At 46.6% G+C, this 12,264-nt stretch overlaps 1 protein-coding gene across 2 annotated transcripts in view; it reads right to left on the bottom strand.

Annotated features, from left to right (window-relative positions):
- The window catches only part of ADCYAP1R1 (ADCYAP receptor type I), a 292,904-nt gene that overhangs the window by 62,449 nt on the left and 218,191 nt on the right, over positions 1-12,264 (bottom strand). The window lies entirely within an intron of this gene.

Here is a 12,264-nt window from a genome sequence, read left to right as displayed (position 1 = left end):
GTATCACACAGGATAGGATTAGATACACAGCTCAGCAGATGGTATCACACAGGATAGGATTAGATACACGGCTCAGCAGACAGTATCACACAGGATAGGATTAGATACACGGCTCAGCAGGCAGTATCACACAGGATAACATTAGATACACGGCTCAGCAGACAGTATCACACAGGATAGGATTAGATACACGGCTCAGCAGACAGTATCACACAGGATAGGATTAGATACACGGCTCAGCAGACACTGTCACACAGGATAGGATTAGATACACGGCTCAGCAGACACTGTCACACAGGATAGGATTAGATACACGGCTCAGCAGTCAGTATCACAGAGGATAGGATTAGATACACGGCTCAGCAAACAGTATCACACAGGATAGGATTAGATACACGGCTCAGCAGACAGTATCACACAGGATAGGTTTAGATACACAGCTCAGCAGACAGTATCACACAGGATAGGATTAGATACACAGCTCAGCAGACAGTATCACAGGAGAGGATTAGATACACGGCTCAGCAGACAGTATCACACAGGATAGGATTAGATACACGGCTCAGCAGACAGTATCACACATTATAGGATTAGATACACGGCTCAGCAGTCAGTATCACACAGGATGGGATTAGATACACAGCTCAGCAGGCAGTATCACACAGGATAGGATTAGATACACAGCTCAGCAGTCAGTATCACACAGGAGAGGATTAGATACACAGCTCAGCAGACAGTATCACACAGGAGAGGATTAGATACACAGCTCAGCAGTCAGTATCACACAGGAGAGGATTAGATACACCGCTCAGCAGTCAGTATCACACAGTACAGGATTAGATACACGGCTCAGCAGACAGTATCACACAGGATAGGACTAGATACACGGCTCAGCAGTCAGTGTCACACGGGATAGGATTAGATACACAGCTCAGCAGTCAGTATCACACAGTACAGGATTAGATACATGGCTCAGCAGACAGTATCACACAGGAGAGGATTAGATACACGGCTCAGCAGACAGTATCACAGGATGGGATTAGATACACAGCTCAGCAAACAGTATCACACAGGATAGGATTAGATACACAGCTCAGCAGTCAGTATCACACAGGATAGGATTAGATACACAGTTCAGCAGACAGTATCACACAGGAGAGGATTAGATACGCGGCTCAGCAGACAGTATCACACAGGAGATGATTAGATACGCGGCTCAGCAGACAGTATCACACAGGATAGGATTAGATACACGGCTCAGCAGTCAGTATCACACAGGATAGGATTAGATACACGGCTCAGCAGACAGTGTCACACAGGAGAGGATTAGATACACGGCTCAGCAGACAGTATCATCACACAGGATAGGATTAGATACACAGCTCAGCAGACAGTATCATCACACAGGATAGGATTAGATACACGGCTCAGCAGACAGTATCACACAGGAGAGGATTAGATACACCGCTGAGCAGTCAGTATCACACAGTACAGGATTAGATACACGGCTCAGCAGACACTGTCACACAGGATAGGATTAGATACACCGCTCAGCAGTCAGTATCACACAGGATAGGATTAGATACACGGCTCAGCAGTCAGTATCACAAAGTACAGGATTAGATACACGGCTCAGCAGACAGTATCACACAGGATAGGACTAGATACACGGCTCAGCAGTCAGTATCACACGGGATAGGATTAGATACACAGCTCAGCAGTCAGTATCACACAGTACAGGATTAGATACACAGCTCAGCAGACAGTATCACACAGGAGAGGATTAGATACACAGCTCAGCAGTCAGTATCACACAGTACAGGATAAGATACACAGCTCAGCAGGCAGTATCACACAGGATAAGATTAGATACACGGCTCAGCAGACAGTATCACACAGGATAGGATTAGATACACGGCTCAGCAGACAGTATCACACAGGATAGGATTAGATACACGGCTCAGCAGACACTGTCACACAGCATAGGATTAGATACACGGCTCAGCAGACACTGTCACACAGCATAGGATTAGATACACGGCTCAGCAGACAGTATCACACAGGATAAGATTAGATACACGGCTCAGCAGTCAGTATCACAGAGGATAGGATTAGATACACGGCTCAGCAAACAGTATCACACAGGATAGGATTAGATACACGGCTCAGCAGACAGTATCACACAGGATAGGATTAGATACACAGCTCAGCAGACAGTATCACACAGGATAGGATTAGATACACACCTCAGCAGACAGTATCACAGGAGAGGATTAGATACACGGCTCAGCAGACAGTATCACACAGGAGAGGATTAGATACACGGCTCAGCAGACAGTATCTCACAGGAGGCGATTAGATACACGGCTCAGCAGACAGTGTCACACAGGATAGGATTAGATACACGGCTCAGCAGACAGTATCACACATTATAGGATTAGATACACGGCTCAGCAGTCAGTATCACACAGGATGGGATTAGATACACAGCTCAGCAGGCAGTATCACACAGGATAGGATTAGATACACAGCTCAGCAGACAGTATCACACAGGAGAGGATTAGATACACGGCTCAGCAGACAGTATCACACAGGATAGGATTAGATACACAGCTCAGCAGATGGTATCACACAGGATAGGATTAGATACACGGCTCAGCAGACAGTATCACACAGGATAGGATTAGATACACGGCTCAGCAGACAGTATCACACAGGATAGGATTAGATACACGGCTCAGCAGACACTGTCACACAGGATAGGATTAGATACACGGCTCAGCAGACACTGTCACACAGGATAGGATTAGATACACGGCTCAGCAGTCAGTATCACAGAGGATAGGATTAGATACACGGCTCAGCAAACAGTATCACACAGGATAGGATTAGATACACGGCTCAGCAGACAGTATCACACAGGATAGGATTAGATACACAGCTCAGCAGACAGTATCACACAGGATAGGATTAGATACACAGCTCAGCAGACAGTATCACAGGAGAGGATTAGATACACGGCTCAGCAGACAGTATCACACAGGATAGGATTAGATACACGGCTCAGCAGACAGTATCACACATTATAGGATTAGATACACGGCTCAGCAGACAGTATCACACAGGATAGGATTAGATACACAGCTCAGCAGTCAGTATCACACAGGAGAGGATTAGATACACGGCTCAGCAGACAGTATCACACAGGAGAGGATTAGATACACGGCTCAGCAGTCAGTATCACACAGGAGAGGATTAGATACACAGCTCAGCAGACAGTATCACACAGGAGAGGATTAGATACACAGCTCAGCAGTCAGTATCACACAGGAGAGGATTAGATACACCGCTCAGCAGTCAGTATCACACAGTACAGGATTAGATACACGGCTCAGCAGACAGTATCACACAGGATAGGACTAGATACACGGCTCAGCAGTCAGTGTCACACGGGATAGGATTAGATACACAGCTCAGCAGTCAGTATCACACAGTACAGGATTAGATACATGGCTCAGCAGACAGTATCACACAGGAGAGGATTAGATACACGGCTCAGCAGACAGTATCACAGGATGGGATTAGATACACAGCTCAGCAAACAGTATCACACAGGATAGGATTAGATACACAGCTCAGCAGTCAGTATCACACAGGATAGGATTAGATACACAGTTCAGCAGACAGTATCACACAGGAGAGGATTAGATACGCGGCTCAGCAGACAGTATCACACAGGAGATGATTAGATACGCGGCTCAGCAGACAGTATCACACAGGATAGGATTAGATACACGGCTCAGCAGTCAGTATCACACAGGATAGGATTAGATACGCGGCTCAGCAGACAGTATCACACAGGATAGGATTAGATACACGGCTCAGCAGACAGTGTCACACAGGAGAGGATTAGATACACGGCTCAGCAGACAGTATCATCACACAGGATAGGATTAGATACACAGCTCAGCAGACAGTATCATCACACAGGATAGGATTAGATACACGGCTCAGCAGACAGTATCACACAGGAGAGGATTAGATACACCGCTGAGCAGTCAGTATCACACAGTACAGGATTAGATACACGGCTCAGCAGACACTGTCACACAGGATAGGATTAGATACACCGCTCAGCAGTCAGTATCACACAGGATAGGATTAGATACACGGCTCAGCAGTCAGTATCACACAGTACAGGATTAGATACACGGCTCAGCAGACAGTATCACACAGGATAGGACTAGATACACGGCTCCCAGTCAGTATCACACGGGATAGGATTAGATACACAGCTCAGCAGTCAGTATCACACAGTACAGGATTAGATACACAGCTCAGCAGACAGTATCACACAGGAGAGGATTAGATACACAGCTCAGCAGTCAGTATCACACAGTACAGGATAAGATACACAGCTCAGCAGGCAGTATCACACAGGATAAGATTAGATACACGGCTCAGCAGACAGTATCACACAGGATAGGATTAGATACACGGCTCAGCAGACAGTATCACACAGGATAGGATTAGATACACGGCTCAGCAGACACTGTCACACAGCATAGGATTAGATACACGGCTCAGCAGACACTGTCACACAGGATAGGATTAGATACACGGCTCAGCAGTCAGTATCACAGAGGATAGGATTAGATACACGGCTCAGCAAACAGTATCACACAGGATAGGATTAGATACACGGCTCAGCAGACAGTATCACACAGGATAGGATTAGATACACAGCTCAGCAGACAGTATCACACAGGATAGGATTAGATACACAGCTCAGCAGACAGTATCACAGGAGAGGATTAGATACACGGCTCAGCAGACAGTATCACACAGGAGAGGATTAGATACACGGCTCAGCAGACAGTATCTCACAGGAGGCGATTAGATACACGGCTCAGCAGACAGTATCACACATTATAGGATTAGATACACGGCTCAGCAGTCAGTATCACACAGGATGGGATTAGATACACAGCTCAGCAGGCAGTATCACACAGGATAGGATTAGATACACAGCTCAGCAGACAGTATCACACAGGAGAGGATTAGATACACGGCTCAGCAGACAGTATCACACAGGATAGGATTAGATACACAGCTCAGCAGATGGTATCACACAGGATAGGATTAGATACACGGCTCAGCAGACAGTATCACACAGGATAGGATTAGATACACGGCTCAGCAGGCAGTATCACACAGGATAACATTAGATACACGGCTCAGCAGACAGTATCACACAGGATAGGATTAGATACACGGCTCAGCAGACAGTATCACACAGGATAGGATTAGATACACGGCTCAGCAGACACTGTCACACAGGATAGGATTAGATACACGGCTCAGCAGACACTGTCACACAGGATAGGATTAGATACACGGCTCAGCAGTCAGTATCACAGAGGATAGGATTAGATACACGGCTCAGCAAACAGTATCACACAGGATAGGATTAGATACACGGCTCAGCAGACAGTATCACACAGGATAGGTTTAGATACACGGCTCAGCAGACAGTATCACAGGAGAGGATTAGATACACGGCTCAGCAGACAGTATCACACAGGATAGGATTAGATACACGGCTCAGCAGTCAGTATCACACAGGACAGGATTAGATACACAGCAGACAGTATCACACAGGATAGGATTAGATACACGGCTCAGCAGTCAGTATCACACAGGATAGGATTAGATACGCGGCTCAGCAGACAGTATCACACAGGATAGGATTAGATACACAGCTCAGCAGACAGTATCACAGGAGAGGATTAGATACACGGCTCAGCAGACAGTATCACACAGGATAGGATTAGATACACGGCTCAGCAGACAGTATCACACATTATAGGATTAGATACACGGCTCAGCAGTCAGTATCACACAGGATGGGATTAGATACACAGCTCAGCAGGCAGTATCACACAGGATAGGATTAGATACACAGCTCAGCAGACAGTATCACACAGGAGAGGATTAGATACACGGCTCAGCAGACAGTATCACACAGGATAGGATTAGATACACAGCTCAGCAGATGGTATCACACAGGATAGGATTAGATACACGGCTCAGCAGACAGTATCACACAGGATAGGATTAGATACACAGCTCAGCAGACAGTATCACACAGGATAGGATTAGATACACGGCTCAGCAGACAGTATCACACAGGAGAGGATTAGATACACGGCTCAGCAGACAGTATCTCACAGGAGGCGATTAGATACACGGCTCAGCAGACAGTATCACACATTATAGGATTAGATACACGGCTCAGCAGTCAGTATCACACAGGATGGGATTAGATACACAGCTCAGCAGGCAGTATCACACAGGATAGGATTAGATACACAGCTCAGCAGACAGTATCACACAGGAGAGGATTAGATACACGGCTCAGCAGACAGTATCACACAGGATAGGATTAGATACACAGCTCAGCAGATGGTATCACACAGGATAGGATTAGATACACGGCTCAGCAGACAGTATCACACAGGATAGGATTAGATACACGGCTCAGCAGGCAGTATCACACAGGATAACATTAGATACACGGCTCAGCAGACAGTATCACACAGGATAGGATTAGATACACGGCTCAGCAGACAGTATCACACAGGATAGGATTAGATACACGGCTCAGCAGACACTGTCACACAGGATAGGATTAGATACACGGCTCAGCAGACACTGTCACACAGGATAGGATTAGATACACGGCTCAGCAAACAGTATCACACAGGATAGGATTAGATACACAGCTCAGCAGACAGTATCACACAGGATAGGATTAGATACACAGCTCAGCAGACAGTATCACACAGGATAGGATTAGATACACAGCTCAGCAGACAGTATCACAGGAGAGGATTAGATACACGGCTCAGCAGACAGTATCACACAGGATAGGATTAGATACACGGCTCAGCAGACAGTATCACACATTATAGGATTAGATACACGGCTCAGCAGTCAGTATCACACAGGATGGGATTAGATACACAGCTCAGCAGGCAGTATCACACAGGATAGGATTAGATACACAGCTCAGCAGACAGTATCACACAGGAGAGGATTAGATACACGGCTCAGCAGACAGTATCACACAGGATAGGATTAGATACACAGCTCAGCAGATGGTATCACACAGGATAGGATTAGATACACGGCTCAGCAGACAGTATCACACAGGATAGGATTAGATACACAGCTCAGCAGACAGTATCACACAGGATAGGATTAGATACACGGCTCAGCAGACAGTATCACACAGGATAGGATTAGATACACGGCTCAGCAGACACTGTCACACAGGATAGGATTAGATACACAGCTCAGCAGACAGTATCACACAGGATAGGATTAGATACAAGGCTCAGCAGACAGTATCACACAGGAGAGGATTAGATACACGGATCAGCAGACAGTATCACACAGGAGAGGATTAGATACACGGCTCAGCAGTCAGTATCACACAGGAGAGGATTAGATACACGGCTCAGCAGACAGTATCACACAGGATAGGATTAGATACACGGCTCAGCAGACAGTATCACACAGGAGAGGATTAGATACACGGCTCAGCAGTCAGTATCACACAGGAGAGGATTAGATGCACGGCTCAGCAGGCAGTATCACACAGGATAAGATTAGATACACGGCTCAGCAGACAGTATCACACAGGATAGGATTAGATACACGGCTCAGCAGACACTGTCACACAGGATAGGATTAGATACACAGCTCAGCAGGCAGTATCACACAGGATAGGATTAGATACACGGCTCAGCAGACAGTATCACACAGGATAGGATTAGATACACGGCTCAGCAGGCAGTATCACACAGGATAGGATTAGATCCACGGCTCAGCAGACACTGTCACACAGGATAGGATTAGATACACAGCTCAGCAGACAGTATCACACAGAAGAGGATTAGATACACGGCTCAGCAGACAGTATCACACAGGATAGGATTAGATACACAGCTCAGCAGGCAGTATCACACAGGATAAGATTAGATACACGGCTCAGCAGACAGTATCACACAGGATAGGATTAGATACACGGCTCAGCAGGCAGTATCACACAGGATAGGATTAGATACACGGCTCAGCAGACACTGTCACACAGGATAGGATTAGATACACGGCTCAGCAGTCAGTATCACAGAGGATAGGATTAGATACACAGCTCAGCAGGCAGTATCACACAGAAGAGGATTAGATACACGGCTCAGCAGACAGTATCACACAGGATAGGATTAGATACACAGCTTAGCAGACAGTATCACACAGGATAAGATTAGATACACAGCTCAGCAGTCAGTATCACACAGAAGAGGATTAGATACACGGCTCAGCAGACAGTATCACACAGGATAGGATTAGATACACAGCTTAGCAGACAGTATCACACAGAAGAGGATTAGATACACGGCTCAGCAGACAGTATCACACAGGATAGGATTAGATACACAGCTCAGCAGGCAGTATCACACAGGATAAGATTAGATACACGGCTCAGCAGACAGTATCACACAGGATAGGATTAGATACACGGCTCAGCAGGCAGTATCACACAGGATAGGATTAGATACACGGCTCAGCAGACACTGTCACACAGGATAGGATTAGATACACAGCTCAGCAGGCAGTATCACACAGGATAGGATTAGATACACGGCTCAGCAGACAGTATCACACAGGATAGGATTAGATACACGGCTCAGCAGGCAGTATCACACAGGAGAGGATTAGATACACGGCTCAGCAGTCAGTATCACACAGGATAGGATTAGATACACGGCTCAGCAGACAGTAACACACAGGATAGGATTAGATACACCGCTCAGCAGGCAGTATCACACAGGATAGGATTAGATACACGGCTCAGCAGACAGTATCACACAGGATAGGATTAGATACACAGCTCAGCAGGCAGTATCACACAGGATAGGATTAGATACACGGCTCAGCAGACACTGTCACACAGGATAGGATTAGATACACAGCTCAGCAGGCAGTATCACACAGGATAGGATTAGATACACGGCTCAGCAGACAGTATCACACAGGATAGGATTAGATACACGGCTCAGCAGGCAGTATCACACAGGATAGGATTAGATACACGGCTCAGCCGACACTGTCACACAGGATAGGATTAGATACACGGCTCAGCAGTCAGTATCACAGAGGATAGGATTAGATACACGGCTCAGCAGACACTGTCACACAGGATAGGATTAGATACACAGCTCAGCAGTCAGTATCACACAGGAGAGGATTAGATACACGGCTCAGCAGACAGTATCACACAGGATAGGATTAGATACACGGCTCAGCAGACACTGTCACACAGGATAGGATTAGATACACGGCTCAGCAGTCAGTATCACAGAGGATAGGATTAGATACACGGCTCAGCCGACACTGTCACACAGGATAGGATTAGATACACAGCTCAGCAGTCAGTATCACACAGGAGAGGATTAGATACACGGCTCAGCAGACAGTATCACACAGGATAGGATTAGATACACGGCTCAGCAGACACTGTCACACAGGATAGGATTAGATACACGGCTCAGCAGTCAGTATCACAGAGGATAGGATTAGATACACGGCTCAGCAGACACTGTCACACAGGATAGGATTAGATACACAGCTCAGCAGTCAGTATCACACAGGAGAGGATTAGATACACGGCTCAGCAGACAGTATCTCACAGGAGGCGATTAGATACACGGCTCAGCAGACAGTATCACACAGGATAGGATTAGATACACGGCTCAGCAGACAGTATCACACAGGAGAGGATTAGATACACGGCTCAGCAGACAGTATCACACAGGAGAGGATTAGATACACGGCTCAGTAGTCAGTATCACAGAGGATAGGATTAGATACACGGCTCAGCAGACAGTATCACACAGGAGAGGATTAGATACACGGCTCAGCAGTCAGTATCACAGAGGATAGGATTAGATACACGGCTCAGCAGACAGTATCACACAGGATAGGATTAGATACACGGCTCAGCAGACAGTATCACACAGGATAGGATTAGATACACGGCTCAGCAGACAGTATCACACAGGATAGGATTAGATACACGGCTCAGCAGACAGTATCACACAGGATAGGATTAGATACACGGCTCAGCAGACAGTATCACACAGGATAGGATTAGATACACGGCTCAGCAGACAGTATCACACAGGATAGGATTAGATACACGGCTCAGCAGACAGTATCACACAGGATAGGATTAGATACATGGCTCAGCAGACAGTATCACACAGGATAGGATTAGATACACGGCTCAGCAGACAGTATCACACAGGATAGGATTAGATACACGGCTCAGCAGACAGTATCACACAGGATAGGATTAGATACACGGCTCAGCAGACAGTATCACACAGGAGAGGATTAGATACACGGCTCAGCAGTCAGTATCACACAGGAGAGGATTAGATACACGGCTCAGCAGACAGTATCACACAGGATAGGATTAGATACACGGCTCAGCAGACAGTATCACACAGGATAGGATTAGATATACGGCTCAGCAGTCAGTATCACACAGGATAGGATTAGATACACGGCTCAGCAGACAGTATCACACAGGAGAGGATTAGATACACGGCTCAGCAGACAGTATCACACAGGATAGGATTAGATACACAGCTCAGCAGTCAGTATCACACAGGATAGGATTAGATACACGGCTCAGCAGTCAGTATCACACAGGAGAGGATTAGATACACGGCTCAGCAGTCAGTATCACACAGGAAAGGATTAGATACACGTCTCAGCAGTCAGTATCACACAGGATAGGATTAGATACACGGCTCAGCAGTCAGTATCACACAGGAGAGGATTAGATACACGGCTCAGCAGTCAGTATCACACAGGAGAGGATTAGATACACGGCTCAGCAGTCAGTATCACACAGGAGAGGATTAGATACACGGCTCAGCAGTCAGTATCACACAGGAGAGGATTAGATACACGGCTCAGCAGTCAGTATCACACAGGAGAGGATTAGATACACGGCTCAGCAGACAGTATCACACAGGATAGGATTAGATACACGGCTCAGCAGTCAGTATCACACAGGAGAGGATTAGATACACGGCTCAGCAGTCAGTATCACACAGGAGAGGATTAGATACACGGCTCAGCAGTCAGTATCACACAGGAGAGGATTAGATACACGGCTCAGCAGTCAGTATCACACAGGAGAGGATTAGATACACGGCTCAGCAGTCAGTATCACACAGGAGAGGATTAGATACACAGCTCAGCAGTCAGTATCACACAGGATAGGATTAGATACACGGCTCAGCAGACAGTATCACACAGGATAGGATTAGATACACGGCTCAGCAGACTGTATCACACAGGATAGGATTAGATACACGGCTCAGCAGACTGTATCACACAGGAGATGATTAGATACACGGCTCAGCAGACAGTATCACACAGGAGAGGATTAGATACACGGCTCAGCAGACAGTATCACACAGGAGAGGATTAGATACACGGCTCAGCAGTCAGTATCACACAGGACAGGATTAGATACACGGCTCAGCAGACAGTATCACACAGGATAGGATTAGATACACGGCTCAGCAGACAGTATCACACAGGACAGGATTAGATACACGGCTCAGCAGACTGTATCACACAGGATAGGATTAGATACACGGCTCAGCAGTCAGTATCACACAGGAGAGGATTAGATACACGGCTCAGCAGTCAGTATCACACAGGACAGGATTAGATACACGGCTCAGCAGACAGTATCACACAGGATAGGATTAGATACACGGCTCAGCAGACAGTATCACACAGGACAGGATTAGATACACGGCTCAGCAGACTGTATCACACAGGATAGGATTAGATACACGGCTCAGCAGACAGTATCACACAGGATAGGATTAGATACACGGCTCAGCAGACTGTATCACACAGGAGATGATTAGATACACGGCTCAGCAGTCAGTATCACACAGGATAGGATTAGATACACGGCTCAGCAGACTGTATCACACAGGAGATGATTAGATACACGGCTCAGCAGACAGTATCACACAGGATAGGATTAGATACACGGCTCAGCAGTCAGTATCACACAGGACAGGATTAGATACAGGAGCTCTGCAGTAAAAGTAGCTGACATAACGCTTAGATACACTGGACACAATGACAGGTGTCTGTATACAT

The sequence above is a fragment of the Ranitomeya imitator genome, chromosome 6 (genome assembly GCF_032444005.1).
Source record: "Ranitomeya imitator isolate aRanImi1 chromosome 6, aRanImi1.pri, whole genome shotgun sequence".
Classification (NCBI taxonomy): domain Eukaryota; kingdom Metazoa; phylum Chordata; class Amphibia; order Anura; family Dendrobatidae; genus Ranitomeya; species Ranitomeya imitator.
The sequence above is the reverse complement of the archived record's forward strand: the minus strand, read 5'-3'. Positions and strand labels throughout refer to the sequence as shown.